Genomic DNA, 25231 nt, shown 5'->3' on the forward strand with positions numbered 1-25231 from the left:
GACGTAAAACGCAATGTCATGAAAGTGCTAGCAGGTATCAAAGAGGACGAATGCAAAAGGTGCTTTGAACACTAGAATGAACGTTTGGACAAGTGTGTTAATGCTAATGGAGAGTACTTTGAAAGAGATTGAGGTTGTATTTGAAAATAATGTATATGCTTTCTAGAAAGAAATTCCGGTTATTTTTGGGACCCCCCCCCCCCTTCATATGCTTATGCTGTCTGTCTTTGCGGTATATGTACGAGTGTCTGGTGGTTGATAGCTATATGTATGATGCAAAAGCGGGCGATTTTGTATGGCACAGGATAGGAATTGTATGTTTACTATATCGATATGGTATGTGGAGATCGGTTTCATGCTGAAATAGTCAAGCTTCCATATTCAGTGGCAGAGCAGTGTAATTGAGCAAGTCTTTCTGTATTTGCCGATCTGTGGGTCACTTTTGCAGGGTTTAACTGTGAGTGCAGTATGGCGCTCTGTAGAAAATAGTTTTACTGCTGAAAGTCTCGTCTGCAGAAAAAAAAAAAGGCGCACAGTGCGTCCAAACCAGCAGCATCAGTAATTTGTAGGGTAAATTCAGTAAGAACCAATCAGAATGCTCCATTCATTCGCAAGACATGCTTTGTTCTGGGACATAGGAGCCCCTACATAGTGGTGAGGACGTCTGAGTTTCGGAGGAGATAGTTGAAAGCAGGACTTAACGATTTCCAGGAAGGGTAACATGTGATGAATTGGGTGCCACATTAGGACAATCAGGAGGAATGCATTCGGTGTTATTCTGGGCTATTTTCGTAAATAGGTTCTATTAGGACAAGAATTTCCATGCAGACAAGCTGAGACATCATGAAAGTTCCTATGAAAGTGGACGTTAACTATTTCTATGACACTTTACGATTTCAGGAAGGTAGACTTGGCTCTTATTTACGTAGCCATGTGGCGTCAGTATAACACTGACAACCTTTTATCTGCGCCTACGATAGTGAGACGCTCATCAGTTAGGTCTTAGCTGGACTGCAGTTAGAGAGGCAATGGTAAACACAAGCGCATGACCCATAGGTGTCTTTGTGTGGCATTGGCGTGAGTGCATCGTCCAAAGTATGTGACTTGAGACCTTTATATGGAAGAGTTCGCAGATATGTTGCAGTTGACGATAGCTCGAAAGCATCTTTAGACAATTTACAGTTTTTTTTCGTGTCTGTTGCATTATTTTGTGAACAGGTGTGCAGTCTGTGCAATGCATAATTTCGACAGTTGACAATTAGCAAGTGTGTTTGCTGGGCCTTTTACATGCATTATTTTGACAATTTACGAGTTGCTTACACGTCTGCACATCAGTGAATTGCATTATTTCGTTAATTTATGAGTAGTCTGTTGGTCTGTAGACTATTTACTGTGACACCAAGCACATTTGGGCGAGTGTTTTGAATCAGTGCAATAAATAAACTACGTGAAATTCGTCCCAAAATAAATAAAGTAAACTCCTTCGTCTCTCCAGCAGTTGGACACAAAATGAGTCCTTTTCCTGCCATTTTTCCCAGACCACCATGGGGCGACAGTGCCCTCTGGTGGCAGTACTGTGTACTAGGTCAGTTGGACTCCAGTCCTCGTGGTGAACATACTGGACTGAGCTACTGTGTCAAATTGTTTAAATGAGAACTGCATGCAAAATAAAAACTCATGTCTGTCCTATCCAACAGCCCAGCATAGGCTGAGTACTTTTCCCACCAGTTCCAAGGGAGAGGTGGCAGTCAGATGACTTAGGTTAGTGGAGGTAGCCCTAGTGACCTACTTTCCCACCAAAGTTTGAACTTCTCGCAAAGACATAACTGTGACATTGCAACATCTATCGCCACCGTCTTGGACCCGCCATCTTGAAAATTTGGCGACAGTGCAATATGGGCCATGCCCTCTTTGTCCTACTACTAACGTGCATATTTTGTAACAGAGGCCATCAAACCTACAGTGTGACAATTATTGATCTAGAGGAAATAAAATCGTCATAACTTATGTACGGTTGTGTTAGGCTGTTCAAACTGCGCGGTTGGTTGCCAGGCATGATGGGAATTAGCATGTGCATCAGCAATGAAGTCCGCTCTCATTAGGATGGATTTGTCAACAAGCAAAATTGGCGCATGTGAGGGACTGATAACCCGCATTTCGCGATCGAGAAGTCTCTTCACCCTCAACAGGTGACTGAGTGTTGTGCAATGTCCAGTCACGGAGTAATCGGTGCAATATTCCTTGATCATACCGTGAATACCGAATGGTATGTGAAGGTTCTGGAAGATGATTTCACCCCATTATCGAAAGTGACCCAGATTTCGACAAGTTGTGGTTCATGCAAAACAGAACTCAACCCCACTGAAGCTGGAGAGTCACATCCTGGAGGAGAACTTTGGGGACCACATTCTGGCTCTATGGTACCCAGAGGCCACTGACATGGGCCTCGAATGGTCGCCATATTTTCCGGATCTGAACACATGCGACTCCTTTTTGGAGGGCTATATTAAAGACAAGGTGTGCAGCAATAACATGAAAGGTCATTGCTGAGCTGAAAGCAGCACTTCAGCATTGATGTTTCAGCACGTCAGTGGGTCATGCACAATTTAGCTATTCGTCTGTGCCACATAATCGCCAATGATGGCAGGCATATCGAACATGTCATAACCTAAATCCGAATTTTTGTAGTGATGCTTACATGTTGAACAAAGTGTGTGCACACCATAGTTGGTAACTAATTTACGTTTTTTTCATATAATTCAATTACAATCACCCTGTATATTCAGGATAGTGGAAATTAAATAGTTCTGTGGTGCCTCTCCTACTCCAATATGGTCAGTTTGACATCTAACCCCCTAAAACAAAACAAAAAAATATTAATACTGGATGGGATTAATTGTGCATAGGAGAATAACACTCTTCAGAAAATTTTCAATCTTTATTATCTATTAGCTAGTAACTTTCTCTTCTGTGTGACATAAAATTAAATTCATGAAATTTGAAACCAGTAAAAACAAAAGACTATGAAGCCAGTACACATTTCTTCCATCCTTCAAATGGTTCAAATGGCTCTAAGCACTATGGGACTGAACATCAGAGATTATCAGTCCTCTAGACTTAGAACTACTTAAATCTAACTAACCTTAGGACATCACACACATCCATCAGATTAGATTAGATTTGTTTTTCGCTCTATGGATCCATGCTGAGGAGATCCTCGTGGATGTGGAACATGTCAAAATTTTTTTAAGCTGAAATAACAATACTAATAGCATGAATATATACAATACATCATTTGTTTCTATTAAAAAATTCGTCAATGGCGTAAAAGGAGTTGGCCACCAGTGAGTCTTTCAGGCTCCATTTAAACTGACAGGCTCCATTTAAACTGATCTTTATTTGTAACTAAATTTTTTATGTTTGCTGGCAAATTATTGAAGATGAGTGTTCCTGAGTAGTGGACCCCTTTTTGAACTAAAGTAAGTGCTTTTAAGTCCTTGTGCAGATCACATTTGTTCATGGTGTTCTATGTATGAACTGAGCTGTTTGTCGGAAAAAGAGATGTATTATTTAGGACAAATTTCATTAAGGAGTAAATATACTGAGAGGCAGTAGTTAGTATGCCCAGTTCATTGAAGAGGGTTCTACAGGACGTCCGTGAATTTACTCCACTCTGAAAACTGTTGTTTGACTTGAAGAATTACCCCAAAATATTATACCATATGACATTGTGGAATGAAAGTAGGCAAAGTATGCAAGCTTTTTCATTTTTATGTCGCCTATGTCAACTAACACTCGAATTGCAAATACAGATTTGAAAGGCGTTTCTGCAGTTCTATGATGTGCTCCTCCCAACTGAATTTATTATCAAGTTGTAATCCCAGGAATTTAAGACTGTTAACATCTTCTATCTGTTCTTCTTCATATTTTGTGCAAACGCTGGGTAGATACCTCTTACAGGTTCCGAATTGCATATAGTGAGTCTTTTCGAAGTTTGATGTCAATGAGTTGGCTTTAAACCATTCATTAATATCTATGAAAATATCATTAGTAGATCTTTCTAGAACTACACTCGATACACTATTTATTGCAATACTTGTGCCATCTGCAAACAAAACGAACTCTGCTTCTGGCAGTGTAACTGATGAGAGATTATTAATTTACAGAAGAAAAAGCAATGGCCCTAAGATGGATCTTCAATCCTTAGTCCCAGCTATCTTTTACAACTTTACACAGCGTGCTTTGTTTTCTGCGAAAGAATCTAACCTCATCAAGGTTAGTCAAACGTTTTGCTACATGAAAAATCAAAATGTCGTTATCTAATACTAAAAAAGCTGTTAATACGAATAGTACCCAAGAGTGGTGTGGTTTCTCATTCTGATTGCGTCTATTTTGTCACTGTCTGCTAGATAAAACGAAACAGTCCTTTTTAATATTGCAGCAGTTGCAACACACGGCAAATAAGCGAGATTGTTTTGGCAATAATGGTCATTTTTATTTTATTTTACATAAATAACACGGCAGAATATAGTTCACGAAGTACCGATATAAAATGCCTGTTAGGCCTATTACAAGCAAAAAGTTTTACGTTAGGAAATAGTTTCACATTTCATTCATATGCTCCAGTTTCTCAAGCATGAGATCGTAAACTAGCAGTAGTAGTAGTAGTAGTAGTAGTAGTAGTACGAAATTTTCATATAAATTTGGAATTGTCACATTCATCCATATAATTTGTGAGATGTCCTCGTTTCTTCTTCTTCCTCTTCTTCGCTCTAACAATCAATCTTGTCATCACCAATTCTGTAACTAATCCTGTCATTGTCAAAACTTACTCTCCTGTTAATATCACTAACCCCACCAGGATCACCAGTTCAGTTATCTCGCATTTATTCTCCGGTTAGGCGTTATTACGAGTTCATATAACGCGTTCTCCACGCTATTCCAGATATACAACCTAGCGGCTGTTAACCGGGGACTGTACAACTGGCCCTTTGTAGTACAGCGATCCGGCAAAAATTTTCTATCGAAATTTCATTTTCTTAGATACACTGAGAAGGTATTTTGTAATCTTTCGTACCTGTTATTCCTGTTAGTTGTTTATTTCCGCTCTGGTAGTCTGAATCTACGGATTTCGCTAATAATTATAATAGTGCTAATCATTTGCACACACAGTTAGCCAAACAAACAAACAGCGATTGGTATTCACATGTTCAGGTTTGTTGAACTCAGATCTTATAGCTCCGTCCCGTTTTCTTTTTGGGAAAGTTCATTTTTTGATGCTATGGGGATTCCCCTAGCAGAGAAGTCACTACACTATGCACGCATTCAAAAATCGACCTATGATTCGCTCAGAAAGCAACTCAGAATGTGTTCACAAATGTTCATAAACCAACAGGGATGCGTTTCAAAATCGTATGACTAATCGATCGACCAACGTGCGCTGGATGCTAGGAGCGTTGTGAAACAAGGTTTTTTGTCTTCAAGAATATGAATTTAGCGCCCCCTGAAATTGCCGCCATGGATAGATAGCCTGGTTTGCCAACCCCCTAGATCTGGACCAGCATTTGTCGCCATGTCAATCTGTAATCCCGCCGATTGTGCAGTGCGCATGGTTATTTGCTTCTTAAATGCAAAACAAGTTCGTCCTGCTGAAATACACCGGCAGCTTGCTAAAGTTTATGGTGCATATGTAATGAATAACGGAAATGTGCGTAAATGGTGTAGAATGTTTCAGGGAGGATGTAACGGAAAATGTAAAAATTTATTTAAAAAAGCATTACAGCCATATTTATAAATGTACTAATATAAAATTTTGCATGTGTAAAGCAAAAGTGCTGTGTTTTAATGGAAAATATAATAAAATATGCAGGATTAATACTTTGCCAGAAATTTGAATTTTTATTGTCTTTTTTATAAATTGCCATTACTCAAATTCTAATCATGCAATTAATCTGAAAATTTTATTGTAGTGTCCTGAAGAGGTTATAATACCACTGAACTATAGTTATTAATTTATGGTATAAACTGTATCATTAACAGAGTTATTAATTTTGCACATCCAAAATTAACTTCTTTTTCTTCATACAATCATCTAAAAATCGGAATGTAATTACAGGATCTCGTATTTTTTAGTACCAGGGAGACAGCAACACGGTGGAAACAGTTCCTGATAATTTCATAGCATTAGCGCATTTACTTTTTGAGAAAAAGCTTCTAATAACGTAAAAACTGTAAAATAGAGAAAATGAGGTTCTAAGATTTTCATCTCATGCTTCTACCTGTAATAAGCTTACCTCAATTTTAAAAATCCTCGATTCTGATACTCCTCATCCTCCAGGTTTTCTCTTCTCTTCTCTTCTCTTCTCTTCTCTTCTCTTCTCTCCTCTTCGAATCTGCCTGGCCTGTATTTGCAGGTAAGACACAGATCTGTTAGCTTTCTTGACACTGCTCTCGTCGATGGTGTAAAATGCTTTTGTTGTAAACACATCAGGATCTATACCAACTCTCTTCAGCACCAATTCTGCCATTATTTCCATTATTGTAACATAAAACTGCATCATAGACACCTATTTTGAGTACTTCGCATTTTGTGTCTTTCCATGAAGACACCTCCTCAGTAAATCAGTGTTTGCAAGAAACCTGAATGTGGGCTTAATTGCATTGATAACAGGTTCTGGTAATGAGTGTTTATGTGAATACGTCTGATTTCTGTTGTTGAACTTACACCAGTCGTCTTTTGGACACAGATTGATCATTGGTGTTCGGTCAGTGAATAGTCTGTGGAAAAAAGTTGCCCACACAGCACGCCTCATTGCCTCTAAATTATGTATGATTTTCCTGATAGCTCTCCCATAAAATAATTGAAGAGAATCAATTTCTTTTGGAGTAAGCCTGTTTTTTCCTCCTAGTGGTTTTCTATCCACAAGTATTTCGCATTTCTTCTCTTTTAGCAAGCGACGAAGGCTGCCACCAAGCCTCTTTTGGATGTGGCCAACACATTCCAACTTTTCTGTTGTATTTTACAGAATTTTATCTGTTACAGCTATGAACAAAGAGGAGTAACTGTCACCAAGGTATTTAGCATATCTAACACCATACTGGTCATCAGATCTGGAGAACATCCTCACAACTGCAGCAACCTCCATGCCCTCGCTTGAGCGACTATAATTTAGAGGATTCTACTGCATGCAAGCAGTTTCCCAAATGTCGGAAAAGGTGGGAGTGGTCGCCAGTGCAGAGTTAATCAATTTAACAATTTAAAGGCATTTCTAAAGCTGATATCACGATTAAATTCACACACAACATAGATTAAACTGTGTAGATAAAAAAATGATATTTTTGAAAAATCAGTTTTTTGGACCAAAATCCATTACATCCCCGCCTTAATGATGGAACCAGAAATGTTCATGGTGATGCATGATCTGGACAGCCTACTGAGATGAACGAAGATTTGACACAAAAGGCTGATGAGGCAATTCGCGAAATCAGGCACTTCACTATTGATGAGCTGCATCTGAAATTTCCACACGTTTCAAAATCAATAGTTCATCACATTGTTACTGATAAAATCCACTAAAAAAATGTGTTAGAGAGGTGGGTGCCGAAAATATTGACATAACAAGACAACACAAAAAAAGCGAATGGCCCATTCTTTGTCCACTTTGGGTCGATATTACAAGGATAATGACCAGTTCATGTCACATTGTGACCGGTGGTGAAACGTGAATTCTGCACTACACTCTAGAGAATGAATGTCAGTCCAGTGAGTGGCATCATTCAAACTCTCTGAAGAAAAAAAAAATCAAGAAAATTCAAACAAGAACCTTCAACACAGAAAATCATAATCACGCATTTTGGTACCAGAAAAGCATTTGCCAAGAGGAAAGGCAACAGATGTTGATAGGTAATTGAAACATCATTAAAGCTTAGGTGTGGTATTCAGATTGCTGGCGGGGACTGCTCTCTAGTGGTGTCGCTCTGCTTCATGGCAATGCTCGGCCTCATGTTATGGCAAGAACAAAGACGCAACTAGATAAGTTTCATTGGGTATTACTGCATGTCCATCATACAGTCCTGACTTAGCACCAACCGACTTTAATCTGTTTCCAAAACTGAAGGAATTTCTTGGTGGAAAGCACTTGGAAAATGATGACTTCTTTAATGCTGGGATTCAAACGCTGTTGCCACGGCTTGACAAATGTTTAAATGTTCATGGTAACTATGATGAATAGTGAAGAATGTGCGCATTGTAGTTTGTGACACAAATAAGATCTTACTTTGAAAATGAACCTCGTATTTGTGGTTCTTTTATATCTGAGTAGCCTTCTGTCAAACTAGACTTTGAGTTCTTTGTTGGGCAACTTGTTGTTTAGATGAAACATCGAAAATTCTGTCTTAGCTACAATGGGCTGCAACCTCAATTTAAAGAAATTTTAATAGTGAGACAACCTTCATGTCACCTAACATTGCAGGTCGCCTACATCAGGGGCAAGCATACGTTCCAAGGAAAACCTATTGCTCTCTTTAGATTGACAGGTCCTTAACCAATTGTTCTGCCAAGAGGATTATGACCCTCTGGGAATAATCTATCCTTTTGATTGATAGGTCCTTAACTTGTTGTTGCCCTCCCCCTCCCCCTTACTCTCCCCATCCTTCTGGGAACTCTCCTCACCAGTACAAGCATACATTTGATATCAATTTGATAACTAATTAATTAAATCGATCAATTAAATATATTCGCCGTCTGGAAAGCGCCACACAGCCCTCCCCCTACGCTACTTCTTCCGGAAATTGGCAGGAAAAAGACTCAGTTGATCAGTCATTTGGAGGGGAATCGATTGCAGTGTATGGAATATTATTTAAAGAATTTGGTGGGAAATCAATTGCAGTGTATGAAATATTGTTTAGACAATTTAGACAACGTGTAGAATATTGTTTAAATAAACAATTCACGGAATAGAACTTGATGTACGGAATATTTAAACAGTTGCGATGCTTCTTCATTCTGATTGCACAAGAAATACCATTGTGGAACACCCATCACGTGTAATTACACTGATAAAAATCTTTCGATCGTTAAGCATGCACTGTTCCCCAACCCACACCCAGTGCTGCCTCGCGGCACCCATGCAGGCTGTCTGGAGCTGGGGTGCGCCGGGACCTCAGAAGCAACATTTCCGTCAGCGATCACGCCACGTGCCAGTGTCCAAGAGGGGTCTACTCGGGCCCCGTGACTGCCACACTGGATGTCACTCTAATTCCCGAACAAAAGCATCAGGAGGCGGCAACCCTTTGATACTGGATACCTGAAAAATTCCTATCGAAACATGGCCTCTTTCTCCTCCTGTAGTGTCGCATTGCCAGGGCTTTACGCGCCGTCGGTTATGGTCGGCACGAACTGCAAACACCCGGTGAACCCCTGCGGAATACCGGCACACACGAGAACTCCTTCCAAGCCAAATGCCTGCTATGGGCTCTAAGTTGCTGTCTGTGCTGTAGAGGAAGGATCTCACAACAGGAAATTCAGTTATGTAGCATAGGATATATACTTTTTATTTACAAAACTCAGTTAGCAGGGATTTTTATTTGGTGGGTAAAGCTCACATACAGCAACTACATGTCCTAATTACATAATTACACTGCTGTAGATTGGTGGTGTCGTCTTATTGCAAAAGTTTTCATGTGTGTGCTCACCTTGACATGCAGGGATCGACTGTGCTAGTGCACAGTGCCACCACCAGAGGACGTCCCATACCCCTAACCCTCGCGCCCTCCCTCCGCACCCAGTCCAGAAAAAATTGATAGGAAAGAGACCACTCTGTGTTGGACGGGAAGGATCTCACGATATGAAATTCAAATCAAGGTCAATAATATGTTGATACATATTCTCTATGTAATCAGTTAGTGGGAGACAGGGTTCCCCCACTTGGGTAATCATCTTCACTGCATCCGCCCCCCCACCCTCATCCTCCTTGATCCCCATGACATAATAAGTGTAATCACTAGGGAATGGAATGAAGTGTGGGTCTCTTGCATGAGTGTGCCTATCGTCAGGGAGCCGCCACGAAGGTTAAAACAGCCCAATGTCCTAATTACACATCGCATTGCTAAATATCAGCGACCAAGAACTGGATATTCGCGTCCTTTGATCTCGCAGCCCCCAAACAAAGCAACAAGTGGCGACATACCGTTGATCGGCTAATTCCAGACTTGCTTCCTGTCTCTCACAAGAGACCACTTTCAGCTTTTCTGTGTGAACTAAGGTCTGCAAACACAAAGTTGAAGGTTTTCATCTCTCCTCAGAATACTGTATTTCTGTGACTAATGCTGGAGACAAAAGGAATGCTGACGCAATTCCGATATCAAAAATAGAGTGAAATAATCCACTTATACTACCCTGTCAAATTAATTGTTTAAGCATTTATAGGAGTCCAATATATCACTCACATATACATTACAAAGATCCTTATTCATAATAAAACATATTTTCAGCGTTTGAGTACAACACGCAAACATTACGCAAATCAAGCAATGAAATTTCCATCACAAGTACATTGTAACACAAAATATATCTGATGTCTTGTATGCACTGATGTCTGAGAGCATAAACATCCTCCTACAATACAACGTTCCCACTAAACATATCAGGTGAAAAAAGAAAAAAATTCTAATGATGACACAAACTGGCTATCACAAAGGGCGCCATTTAATGACTGCAGGATAGCCCTGTCCGCCCCACCTGGGAGAGAGCCACACCCGTGCCGGCCATGGCCGCCAGTACCGAGCTCATGTCTGCACGCAGTACAACTGTCGGAAACAATAAATTGCTCAATCGGGAATTTGACGTTGCGACTGGGGTTTTTGAAAGTACTATAGACTTCCTAAATTGGTTGTCACCGCTACATTCGGGAGACGGGAGGAAGGTTCTGTTGTGTGATAGGATAGAGACAACAGCAAATACCACTGCAAGACAGAGTTCACTGCGATGTACTGAGAGGCGCTAAACACGACACACTTAAACCACGACCCAGTCTGTAGCAGTCATGGAGGTAGAATAAGGGGAGATGGCGCTACAGACTTACGCTGTACGTTGTTTTGTAGCCAGTGGGCGGGTCCTGCCGCCATCTTGGATCCCCCAAAACATTAGCAGACGAATGTTTACAATTGCGTCTTGGTCGTTATTTCTGTCGTCTGCACGCGGTACTTGTTTCATATAGTAAACGTTATACTGTTTTAGTGACACAACAGAGCACAAGGAACGCTACTTCAAACGTTTTTCTGGTCTTAAATGCGTATTCGATACAGTAATACGAGACGAAAATATGACGCTTGTGGCCTCAGTACTGCAATTCCGTTTTGTTTATACACTTCGAATAACCGAGAAGAGAAGTATGTGCTATGAAAAGCGTGCTTTCGTAATCCATTTCTATTCACTTTCATTGTGTTTGTGTCGATAATTGATAAAGCCAGAACTCCAAAAGCAATGATTGATAGTTTAGAGGCACCGATTTGTATTTGTTGCATTTTCAAGTCATATGCAAATTTTAAATGTCCACGTTTGCAAGAAACTTACCTTATTTCCTTTGGTGTCTTACAGATGTATGCAGGGACGATGTAAACAAGCCAGCTGTCATGTCAACAAAATGAAAGATTTGCTAAATTACAAAGGAAAAGAATTGAAGTGAAGATTGTCAGACCCATTGTAGTTTACACATCTGCTTTGTTTTTAAATTGTACCTACCAAGTGACATTCAGTATGGCAAATAACAGCAATTTACAGGGTAGCTCGAAAACAAAGAGATTAATGTAATGATCTAAATAGCCTGGACTTAGATATGGAACTTCGCTTTAACAAATACGTAACCCTTTAAGTACTTATAATTTAACCACTGTAAAAGGTGTTCCACACATTTTACTTAAGATTTAATTAACTATATGTAATTAATTTTATATTAAATTATTGTATTTTAAAACATTAGTCCCTATTTCCAGGATATATCTTGCCAGAACTTTTCAGTTACTTGGGGATAACCTAACAATGAAAACCAAGTGTATTGCTCACCTCTAGACAGCTCTTCGCATTGGACTGATAGGAAATGTAAAGTCCAATCACAGAAATAATACCATACTGTAGAAGTTTACAGTGCATCAGAATTTCAAGTACATATAAGAAAACAGCGCTTAAATAAGCCCACTTACAAATGAAATGTGATTTGTTTAAACTTTAGACTACAATCAGGACGATTAGTGCAACCGTAAGCGGCACAAGCCGGCATTTTTTAAATCAAAACACTTCACGACTACACAGAATCAAACCACCAGAAGTGAATGTTTTGGGGTAGCTAACATGGCGGATCTTCACTTGGGTCGGCTTCAAGTTTGTGACGTCATGACAACTCCTCTTATTTTTACCTCCATAGTAGCAGCAGCTCCTGTGGGTAGATGTTGGAGATCGCTGAAACATTCGCACATCCCGCGCACCCGCCTCGCAGACGTCCACACACAGCACGCCTGTCCACTCGACACAGCCATTGTCGGCGGGGTAGCATTCATCTCACGCTAGGTGAGGAGAACCCTACGTCATAGTGACGTAACACTACGTCATCGTGACGTAAATAACCTAAATCGACTACATGAGTGCTTATATCGATCTTTGCGGTTGTACCGATAACGTCAAAGCTAAATGTAAATACATGTGTGTACACGAAGTGGCAGGAGTTATCTGTTACGCTCATCCCACTTGAATTAATTATTAAGCTGTAATCCCAACAATTTGGGATGGTATTGTGTGTTTCAGGATCATAATGACTGTCTGAACGAAGGAACCATAAAAAAAAAAAAAGCTTTCAGTCAATTTTTTTTAAATCCGGTGAATCGTGCATAAAACGTGTGGATAGAAACGTGAAATAATTAATTATTAAGCTGCAATCCAAAGAATGTGGGATATTATTGTGTGTTTCATGTACATAACGAATATTTGAATGAAGCAATCATAACCATAACGAAAGTGTCTAGGCATTTTTTAGTCCGATTAATCGTACTTAAATCATGTGGATAAAAACGTGAAATAGGAAGAAATTAAAGTGTTTCGTATTTTTATAAAAGTCAATGAATTGTACGTAATTCATGTGGGCAGAAACGTTAAACCGAGAAACTGAAGTTCGCAGTAATTCCGAATGTTGCTGGAAATATTAACCATCTAGTTCCATTTAATTTTGCCTTCATGTTGTAGATTAACTAAGAACAATGACCAGTGCAGATTCAAGACGCACACAACAGTCGATGTATACAGAATGCACACAACAGGACAACTCGTGAAACTCATGATGGCGCGTGCCTACGTCACGTTGACGTAGGGCTCTCCTTACCTAGTGTGAAATGAATGCCACCCGTGTCGGCGTTCAGGGACCGGAGGAAACTGCATCTGCGGCATCCGGGGATGGTTACAGTTTTAGGAATTCGGATGTTATCAATACGTCCAGTGCATACATCAATCATTTTGAATCCTTTCTCGTGCACACACGCTCGTTCCCCATTGTCGCGCTCACTCAGCACGCTGGTCATCTCGCCAGCCCTTGTTGCCTGTGGGCAAGATCAGACAGGTCGACGCATTCTTTGTACCCGGCCCAGACTAAGCTAATCCGTTACTTCCGGTTCCCAACTCCTCGTGACCGCCGCTGCAGCCAGCCACGTTGCACTGCGGAACAAGCAGCTGCAGTTTGGACGTATACATTAAACAGTTCCACAACGAAATAGACCCACCAGTTTAAAAAAATCTCCATTACCCAATCTGAGGCAGCGATACTGTTGACAATACACGTCCAATTTCTCACGCGAAATGTAAATTTCTCCCTTTTATACGAGATATTTTCGAAGATAGAAGGAATCGGACCACACACGCGTTTTCACATCGATAAAGTGTTGTTACTCGTTGTGGAAATCCTGTACAGGACTGTGGCATAGGCTATATTACCTTCAAGTATTACCTCATCAGGCAGAAAAATATCTTTTCTGATCCGTCATGTCCTGCATCGCAGGACTAGAATATTACACTAATTTTTGGCTCATGCTGACGTGCTAAGATCTACTACTGTCACAGGACGCCCCTCACTGTCAGACTCTCTTAAGGTAACAGCACAGAGAAGTTGAAGATAAAAGATTTATACTACGTATCACTTCGTAAATTCGGTACTAGATCTGATTTTATTACGATGGTCGTCTCTCCCTGTGTAGGCGAGAGATTCAAATATCGTTAAAGGATATCGTCCCAAAGCAGAAAACTCCTGTTTTCTATGGTGAGGCCTGATCATTGTAAATTGAAATAAATGAACGTGTTTTTCCATTACAGGGCTAGACATTGTGTACGATTTTTGTCGCTTGTATTAATTTATAAGATTTGTTCGTTCCAGTTCATTCGGTACTTATTTTCGTTCTTAGTGGATTTGAGATATTGTGGAAGAATTGTTTTTCATTCTAGGCAATTTTTACTTTTTCATTTTCGTTTGTAGCTACGGATTTATGTATTCCTATGAATATGGAAGACTTGAAGCAAGTAGAATGCATAAAAACTGCATATGAAACATGGAACAAAAATTTTACAGTTGTCGCTTTTTTTCATCTTCGCCAGCACTAGTGTTGCTATATTTTTCAGTCAGTACTAATACTATCGAAGGCAAAAGACCGACTTGCAAAAATGACCGACATAGGTGAGCTGAAGAACAGGACACCAGTGCTAGCAAAGACGAAAAACGCGGCATACTAACATTGGCATCCTGTACCTGTGCTTCAGTTGACCTACACTATGTCATCAAAAGTATCTGGACACCCCCAAAAACATACGTTTTTCATATTAGGTGCTGCCACCTGTTGCCAGGTACTCTATATCTGCGGCCTCAGTAGTCATTACACATCGTGAGGGAGCAGAATGGGGCGCTCCACGGAACTCACAGACTTCGAACCTGGTCAGGTGATTGGGTGTCACTTGTGTCAAACGAGTAAACGTGAGATTTACACACTCCTTAAAGATCCCTAGGGCCACTGTTTCCGATGTGATAGTGAAGTGAAAACGTAAAGTGACAGGTACATCGAAAAAGCGTACAGGCCGACCTCCTCTGTTGACTGACAGAGACTGCCGACAGTTGAAGAGGGTCGTAACGTGTAATAGGCACACACCTATCCAGACCATCACACAGGAATTCCAAACAGCATCAGGATCCACTGCAGGTACTATGACAGTTAGGCGGGAGGTGCGAAAACTTGGATTTCATGGTCGAGCGGCAGCTCGTAAGTCACACATCACGCCGGTAAATGCCAAACGACGCCTCGTTTGGTGTAAGGAGCGTAAACAATGGACGATTGAACCGTGCAAAAACGTTGTGTCTAGTGACAAATCACGGTACAGAATGTGGCGATCCTATGGCGGGGTGTGGGTATGGCGAATGCCACGTGAACGTCATCTGCCAGCGTGCGTAGAGCCAACAGTAAAATTAAGAGGCCGTGGTGTTCTGGTCAGTTGGTGTTTTTCATGGAGGGGGCTTGCACCCCTTGTTGTTTTGCGTGGCACTATCACAACACAAGCCTATATTGATGTTTTAAGCGTCTTCTTCCTTTCCACTGTAGAAGAGCTATTCGGGGATGGCGATTGCATCTTTCAACACGATCGGGCACTTGTTCATAATGCACTCCGTTTGGCGGAGTGGTTACGCGACAATAACATCCCTGTAACGGACTGGACTACACAGAGTCCTGACTTGAATCCTACAGAACACCTTTCGCATATTTTGGTAAGCCGACTTTGTGCCAGGCCTCACCGACTGACATCGATACGTCTCCTCAGTGCAGCACTCTGTTAAAAATGGGCTGCCATTCCCCAAGAAACCTTCCAGCACCTGACTGAACGTATGTCTGCGAGAGTGGAAGCTGTCATCAAGGCTAAAGGTGGGCCGAAACCATATTAAATTACAGAATCACCGATGGAGGGCGCCACGAACTTGTAAGTCATTTTCAGTCATGTGTCCTGATACTTGTGAACACATAGTGTACATAGGTACACATAGTGTACAGGATCCAAATTTTATATATGTCAATCTTTTCACCTTCACTAGTACTTGCATCAGCTGAAGAATAGGGTGTTAGTAGTAGCGGAGGCTTAAAAAGCAACACCTATGTAATCTGTATTCCGTATTTCAGTTGACCTATACAGCTCAGCTGAAGAATAGGATACCGGTGACAGCAAAAGCGAAAAGTTCGACATACATTAAAGATGTATCATTTACTGCAGTTAACCTATACAGATCAACTGCAGTTCGGGATACAACCCATACATGACACAATTGAGGTATTGCATGCTAAGGTTTCTTCTGTCCCTTTTTTTCCCCACTAGTATCTATTCTTCAGTTGAGCTGTATAGGTCAAAGGACTCAAATAAGCCATATACTTAACATTATTTTCTAAATATTAATGTATGTGATATAAGTCTACCATATGTTTTCTCTGTCCTGCATTCCTTTGTTTCTCAACATTGGTCTTTGCTCTTAGCTATATGCAGTAAATCATCTCTGATAGCTTCTGATGGCATTGGCCAAAGCTGAGGGGTTGTACCTCAGTCCTCAGTAATACCCAGAATTTTCTTGATATTTTGTATTCTGTTATTTTCCTTCTCTTGATTTGTTAGTTTTATATCCTTGTTGTGATTTGTCTCGTTCATTGGTAGATACACGAAAAAAAGACACCTAACAGAATTATTGGAAATGAATTTTACAGTCCATATACGATACATATTCTCATAAAATTTTTTATTTACTGGCAATCCTCGTCTGAGGTTGCCTATTATAACATTACCGCCTGCTACTCTTTTCATAATAATAATAATACTGTGAACTCTAATTTACTTTTGAAATGGAAAATAGCTAAAGCCTACAGATTGGAAACAGTTCATATAGTATTTTACTGACTAATACACTCATAATAACTGCACTCAGAAAAATTATCAGATAACCTGTCAATGCTCAACAGTTACAGTTCTGATGCCTCAATAAAACTTATCCATATTGACATTCTATGGTGGCTACTTCAACTAAAAGCAATAAATTCCTCTCTGTGTCCACCACACACCCTTGTTCGCAGTATAGGATTCACTTTAAACCCATCCAAAACAATACAATACACTGCCTAATGTTACTCTTACCACAAGTTTCGATTTTATTCTAAATTACACATGAACACGGGACACATGCACATGGACTGTATGCTTACTACATACAAAGCAACGTAAAGAGAAAAAACAAAGCAATCCCCTCTACTGCAAACGTACACTTTAAGCATGATTACATCTACTACATCAATTCTGAAAATACAAAACATTTCTGGTTCACTGACTACTCCGCTCACATAAAATATTCTTCTAATGCTGTAAGTTTAGTTGTTCTTGGCTGTTAATTTTTCCCATGAAATGCTTTGTCGCTAAGATGGTCACTGCTGGGCTTTATTATTTAGTAAAGAATGAAAAAATGTTCAGGTGATCTTCATATCAAAATCCAAATAATCAAACAGCGAAGATGCTCATCTACTAATGTGTCATGATGATGGTTATACCATGACATATCGAAAAATATTAGTTACCAGTAAATAAAATACCTTTTTATTAATTTGTATGTGCTACCACACTTCGAATGGAATATGTTAGTCCGTCAATGCTGTGCAGCCCCTGTTGCACGTCGTCATCCATCAATCAAGCTGCAGGTTTCCGTCAAGAGTCAAGTTCTGTCCCATGGCTTTTAGCAGATTGGTGTTCATATTGCACTCAACTGCTCACTTTCAAACTGAGTCAATATGGAACACCTGATCCCCTCATCACAAACCAGGTCTCTTCTCCTTGTTACAGAACACTCACGTTTTATTACTTTTAACTCAATACACATGTCTCCTATTAAGATGAATCCTTATCTTTCCTTTTACACTTTCTTATTAAACCAGGTCGTTCACTGTGCTAATCACTTGTAATTTTAGGACTCATGACTTCACTCCATGGTCCAGTCTCACGATACGCTGTCCATTTGAAACTCTCACACCACTTGAGGGGTATTTTCCAGGAAATAGTGGCTCCCATTCAACAAAGGATTTCTAGAGAAAAACGCCTCCAGAATGCACAACCCTGGAGACGATCATAAATTGTTCTTGCCAGACTATGCGTGCCCCAAGCACATCACGTGATCTTTTTAATTCACACAACCTCTTCATCTGAAGTATTCTCAGTGTACCAATTCCAGCAAGGTATTGTGTGCAGTGTGAACCTCTCTCTCTCTCTCTCTCTCTATCTCTCTCTCTCTCTCTCTCTTTCTTTCTCTCTCTCTCTTTCTTTCTCTCTCTCTCTCTCTCTCTCTCTCCCTCTCTCCCTCTCTCTCGCATCTGTGATCGACCTTTCTGTGGCCACCAGAAGATATGAGACACAGCCATACAAAGAGAGAAAGCCACAAGGCAATGCCAGCCTCCAGAGAGACACAAAATAGTTGTGGTCAGATGCTGTAGGCACCATTCACAAGCACTGTGTTATAGAATTTGGCGAGGAGGTGGTGTGGGATGACGGGCAGGGCGGGCCTTGGACAAAGGGTGTCATCAATGAGTTATAGGCTTTCCCCCTTCCCTCCCCCATACCCCAATGACAAAGGGCAATTGTCCTACCTATAAAATGGCAGGAAGTCAAGTTTTGGTTGTGGGATATTTAAAAAAGTAGTCCAGATGTGCTAGTGAGGGAGCAGGGCTGTTGTCCTATATTGATACTGATAAATTCAAAATGGTTATTTGTCAGGCTGGTTGACTTGGTATATTGGGACAGGGAATCTGAGACATGGAATACTGGAACGGGTTCTGTAACGTCAGAATACAAGATGGCGATCCAAGATAGTCAACCTAGATAAAATATGGCTGACACAAGATAGCTTACTTGGAATACAGGAACAGGTTCTATGATATCACAATGGAAAACTTCGAATACTGGCACAGTCTTGCTATGATGTCATATATAAGATAGCGATGCAAGATGGCCGACCTGGAATACTGTGGGAATAAATCGAAGACGCTGGATACTGCGACTGGCTCTATGACGTCAGAATCCGAGTTTTGGAATACTGCCACTATGAGCTCTGAGACAAAGGATGTTTGTGCAGGTACGTCCCTGCTTGCTGACCTACTTCACATCTTTTCCTTGTCTACTATTCACTCACTGCTTCTCCTAACTCTAAGATTGGTTCTTTCCATTTTATATGTATGATACCACATTGTGAGCGAAATGCTCTCCCTCAGAGGTATATGGAGAATTCTTGCACACTGCTTCTCCAAACTCCAATTACTCAGTCGCACTAGTGACAATTGGGTGCACAGAAACATCACATGTGTGCTGTTGCTTCAGATGCCTAAGCCAAGCCAAGGCTATTGATGTAGCGACACCACTTGCGCTAAGCTTAACTCTACAGATGATGTGTTTAAAATAAATGCAGTGAGTGGGGTAGTAACAATCCACGTTTGTTTAAATAAATACCTGGACAGGCAGAAGCCCCCCTTTCTGCGATTGCTGAGAAGTCCGCCACAGCCGTTAAAAGCTGTGTCACTCCGTACATCGGAAGGCAGGGACGCTGCGTCACCTGCCCTAAGAACGTTGGGCACTGTTGCCAACTGCTGCGTCGCTGCACCGCCCAATACATAACCTATCGCTAAGATGGACATTTATACCGTTGCTCTGAAGCTGAAAAAAAAGTTAAGGTGCTATTCTCATAAAGTTACGCAAAAGTAAATTGTGTGTGGAATGGACTATGTCTCTTTACCGATAACAACAAAACCAACATCACGGAACAATCAAACACAATGAAGAAGCTGAGTAACATCGACAGTTGAGAATGAAAGACGCCTCTACTTAGATACCACTTGAATCGCAGCCACCAAAACGTGTCAAAACAGACGATGAAAAACAGTGACTTCTTACGAGAGTAATGGTGTACAACATATTTGTTTATCACATTTCAAGATGAAAAACTGAACTGCCAGCACCAACATAGTGTAGCGACAACTAATGGTAGATTACAGTATCAAACGCTAGACCACAGTACACCCTGTCGATATGGTCCAGAAAGTACAAGTGAGTAGAGGCCTCACTCATTAGTTTAATGGGAAGTATGAAGCTCCCGTCCTACTGAGGTTATGAATCACTTGGTATAGCAGGCAGTGCTCGCGGCGGGCGCTGATGCCTGCTGTGATGTCACGGGATTTTTACGGTACATAATTAACATCAGTCGCCACCATAGGATTTTTAAATGGCGACAGGTAACATGCATATAGCTAGTCATTGAATTTTATGGTGAAAACAACGAATAATGTATTGAATTTGATGCTACTGAGCCTCAGTCTAGTAGTTCTGTCATATAGTAGTACTTTCCATTGGATTATCACGTTAAGGTATTCGCATTTCTACCACAGACCCAAAACCACCACAACGTGGAAGCTCCATACACATTTCTGACGAGCAGAGAAATTTTCAAATCGGTAGACCATTTTTTGGTCTTTCTTGAGAATGAGGTGTATGCACCAAGGTGATGATGCAGAACAAGCAAATTGCGAAAATGCTGATGGTGAATTAACGCCATCCAACAGCTCCTCAACACACACCCAGCTAGCTAGTTCCACACACTATGATCACAAACATTGAGTGGGTGAAATTACTACCTTGGACACTCAATACGAAATTGATTCTGTGTGACACAGCCCATTTATAAGTTCCAGAATGTGTATAACAGCAACTGTTTAAGAAATTCGTATCCAGTTGCATTTCGGAAATCGTGTTATGTTCACACCATCCCCTATAAAATGATCGTCAGTGATGATAAACATATGTGATGTATCAGTGATCTTGTACGAGTGTAATAGTCTGTTCCCTCCTTATCCATTACATTTCAACACAAAAAATATCACCAGTGCTAGATCACACAGATTTAAAAAAAAAACAGTCACCAGATCACAGCATACCAGGAACACTAACTTTGTATTTCAACAAATACTTGACACCAAAATCGAAGAGTAGTTGTAAGATATGTCCACCATATACTGAGTCTCCCCATAGCAATCCATATTTCAGGGTACAAATCGCACAGTTTCATTGAAATTGAACTCTTAAATTTACTTGAACTCTGTATACTGGCCCCAAGCACAGCTGAGAAAGGAGGATGGGGAGGAGTAAAACCTCTTTAAAAAATCTTGGTTCACCTAGCCCAGGTGATAGGATAGTACCTCATGAGGACCCTTACCAGGCTAATAGTGAATACTTCAATGGCGGTGAGGGCAGAGATGAATATCATTGGTATGGCGGAAATGGCACAAGAGGAAACCCAGCATCCACATCGTAGGGAATAGTCAGCTGGTGAACTACGCAGAATGGTACCGTGCAGCAGATGCTTGAGATGAATGAAGATCGAAGACTCATACAATTATAATCTGGTTCTTCAGAAATGATACTGCTATATTGAAAGTAAATTGAAAGACTACCACATTATCACATTTCCTGAATGGTGGAAGATGGGGAATAATGATGGCAGTTCCTGGAGTAAAAAATTCCAGGGATAAATTATTCCCCTGTTCAGATTTCCGAGTTAGAAGTACTTCAGGGGATGTCATCAAAAGAGATGGCTATTTCAGGGTCGAGACATGGAACACAAGAATATTTCAAAGAGCAGTAAAACTGCAAAATCTGAAGAGAGAAATGGGCAAATGTGGAGTAAACATAATGGGTTTAAGTGGGATGCACAGATAGTGGTGAAACAGTGTCAGACAATTATACAATGTTTTATTCCAGTGGATAAAATTTTGAAGATGGTGTAGCAGTAGTGACGGCAAATGGAATAGCTCAAAATGTGACTGAAGTGGTGTGCTATAGTGATTGTTTAATGTTTATGAAAATAACTGGAGAACCAGTGGACATTCTTATAGTTCAAGTCTATATGCCAACATCAGACCATGATGATGAAGATGTGGATAAAATGTATGATGAAATAGAAGACATTGTCCACTCTGAAGACAGAGGAAGAGCAAACAGCATAATCATGGGCGACTGGAATAGTGTGATTGGACAAGGTATGGAAGCAGACATTGTGGTGCAATATGGATTAGGAAAAGTAAACGACAGAGGAGAGATGCTAGTACAATTATGTCAGAGAAACAAGTTGGTGATGATGAGCGCTTGGTTCTTAAACAGTAAGAGTAAATTGTACACATGCAACAGCCCAGGAGATGTTAATAGATAGACTACATCCTAGCCAAACAGGGGATTAGTGGCAACATGAAAGATGCCAAGTCTATGCCAGTCCCTGATGTCAACTTGGAAACGAAGGTTTGAAATTCATCAACACAATCTACGAAACTGGAGAATGGCCGAAGGACTTTTTGGATGGCACAATGGTTGCTCTCACGAAGAAACAAAAAGCCAAAAAATGTAGTGATTACAGAATAATTAGTCTTATCTAACACGTGGCAAAGGTGAAGATCATCGCAAGAATGCTTAAAGGATGACTGGGACACAAAATTGGAGTAATTATGGAGGAGGACCAGTTTGGATTTTGTAAAGTAAAAGGAATCAGGGACACCATTGGCATGGTGAGAATTTTGTCAGAGAATTTTGACTGTTAACGAAGAAGTTTGTGCCGGCCGGAGTGGCTGTGCGGTTCTAGGCGCTACAGTCTGGAACCGAGCGACCGCTACGGTCACAGGTTCGAATCCTGCCTCGGGCATGGATGTGTGTGATGTCCTTAGGTTAGTTAGGTTTAATTAGTTCTGAGTTCTAGGCGACTGATGACCTCAGAAGTTAGGTCGCATAGTGCTCGGAGCCATTTTTTGAAGAAGTTTGTGTTTATTTTATAGACTGGAAGAAGGCTTTAGACAGAGAAAACTGGAAAAAAAACTGATGAATATCCTCAAGGAGATAGGAATCAACTGGAGAGAATGGAGACTTGTCCTCAACTTGTATCTGGGACAAAGAGTGAAGGTGCAACTGAACAACAGAGAAACAAACAGCGTGGAAATAGGAAGACGAGTCAGACAAGGATGTTGTCTATCGCTTAGTTTGCTCAACCTGTGTCGAGAATGGCTGGCGAAAGAAACTTTGAAAGGTTGCAGAAACTTCAGGATAGGAGGACGACTCTTCAATGCCATCATGTATGCAGATTATCTGGTAGTACTCACCAAAAATCAAAGAAAACTGCAACTCACGATGAACTGGAAGTCAACATCGAGAAATCAAAATTGATGCAGATATTGAAACAGGAGAAACTGTTGAGGATAACTGTAGAAATTCGAGAGTTGGAGAATATGATGCAGTTCAAGTGCCTAGGAAGCTTGCTGACAAAAGATGCTCACTACACAAACGAAATTCAAGCAAGAATCGCCATGACCAAAGCCACGTTCAACAAGAAGAGGACTCTTCTGACCAGCAAATTGAGCTGGGAATTAAGGAAGAAACTGCTAATGTGCTACATGTGGAGCATTGCACTGCTCACAGCTGCAAGCGGCGCTGACTTCAGTCGCGCAGCTTGAGGCTGTTGCCAATGGGCACCACTGTGGGGAGACGGACTTGGGTATCACGGGGATGTCAACCTCGTCCCGTCTGTCCCCAGATCGCTCTGCCGCTGTGGTTGCCCTGGTTGCTGCCCGCAGTGGGGCTGAGCCCTCGCCTGTGGTTGATTGGGAGGTCGTTCCAAGGCGTGGCAAGCAGTGAAAGACGTCCCCGAAGGCTGATCAGAAAGCCTCCCTGGTGCGTCTGACAAACAGGTTTCAGGCACTGTCTCTGGCTGAACCAGATGCAGCTGCCTGCCGTGTTTCAGAGGATGATTCTCAGCCTTCAATGTCTGGGCAATCACAGAGGGTGGGCTTATTGGTAGTTGGGAGCTCCAATGTTAGGCGCGTAATGGGGTCCCTTAGGGGCATGGCGGCTAAGGAGGGGAAGAAATCCAGTGTGCACTCCGTGTGCATTCCAGGTGGAGTCATTCCTGATGTGGAAAGGGTCCTTCCGGATGCCATGAAAGCACAGGGTGCAGCCAGCTGTGGGTGGTGGCACATGTCGGCACTAATGACGTGTGTCGCTTTGGATCTGAGGAAATTCTCTCTGGATTCCAGTGGCTATCTGATTCGGTGAAGGCTGCCGGTCTTGCTTACGAGATGAAGGCAGAGCTCACCATCTGCAGCATCGTTGACAGAACCGACTGCGGACCTTTGGTGCAGAGCCAGGTGGAGGGTCTGAATCAGAGGCTCAGACGGTTTTGCGACCGTGTTGGCTGCAGATTCCTTGACTTGCGCCATAGGTTGGTGGGGTTTCGGGTTCCACTGAATAGGTCAGGAGTTCACTACACTCAGCTGGCGGCTACACGGGTAGCGGAGGCTGTGTGGCGTGGACTGGGCGGTTTTTTAGGTTAGAAGGCCTTGGGAAAGTACGGGGTGGGCTGCAATCTCAAAGGGTGCATGGCAAATACAGGACGTGTTTGGATCAAGGAACAGTCGGAATTGTAGTTGTAAATTGTTATAGTTGTGCTGGGAAAGTCCCTGAGCTTCAAGCGCTAATAAAAAGCACAGAAGCTGAAATCGTTATAGGTACAGAAAGCTGGCTAAAGCCTGAAATAAGTTCTGCAGAAATTTTTACGAAGTCTCAGACGGTGTTCAGGAAAGATAGATTAGGCAGAATTGGTGGTGGAGTGTTTGTGTCTGTCAGTAGTGGTTTATTTTGTAGTGAAGTCGAAGTAGATACTCCGTGCGAATTGGTATGGGTGGAGGTTATACTTAACAGCCGAACTAAGTTAATAATTGGCTCCTTCTACCGACCCCCAGACTCCGATGATATAGTTGCTGAACAGTTCAGAGAAAATTTGAGTCTCGTAACAAATAAATACCCCACTCATACGGTTATAGTTGGTGGGGACTTCAACCTTCCCTCGATATGTTGGCAAAAATACTTGTTCAAAACGGGTGGTAGGCAGAAAATATCTTCCGAGATTGTCCTAAATGCTTTCTCCGAAAATTATTTCGAGCAGTTAGTCCACGAACCCACGCGAATTGTAAATGGTTGCGAAAACACACTTGACCTCTTAGCCACAAACAATCCAGAGCTGTTAGAGAGCATCATGACTGATACAGGGATTAGTGATCACAAGGTCGTTGTAGCTAGGCTCAATACCGTTTCTTCCAAATCCACCAGAAACAAACGCAG

Source organism: Schistocerca serialis, chromosome 1, assembly GCF_023864345.2.
Source record: "Schistocerca serialis cubense isolate TAMUIC-IGC-003099 chromosome 1, iqSchSeri2.2, whole genome shotgun sequence".
NCBI classification, from domain to species: domain Eukaryota; kingdom Metazoa; phylum Arthropoda; class Insecta; order Orthoptera; family Acrididae; genus Schistocerca; species Schistocerca serialis.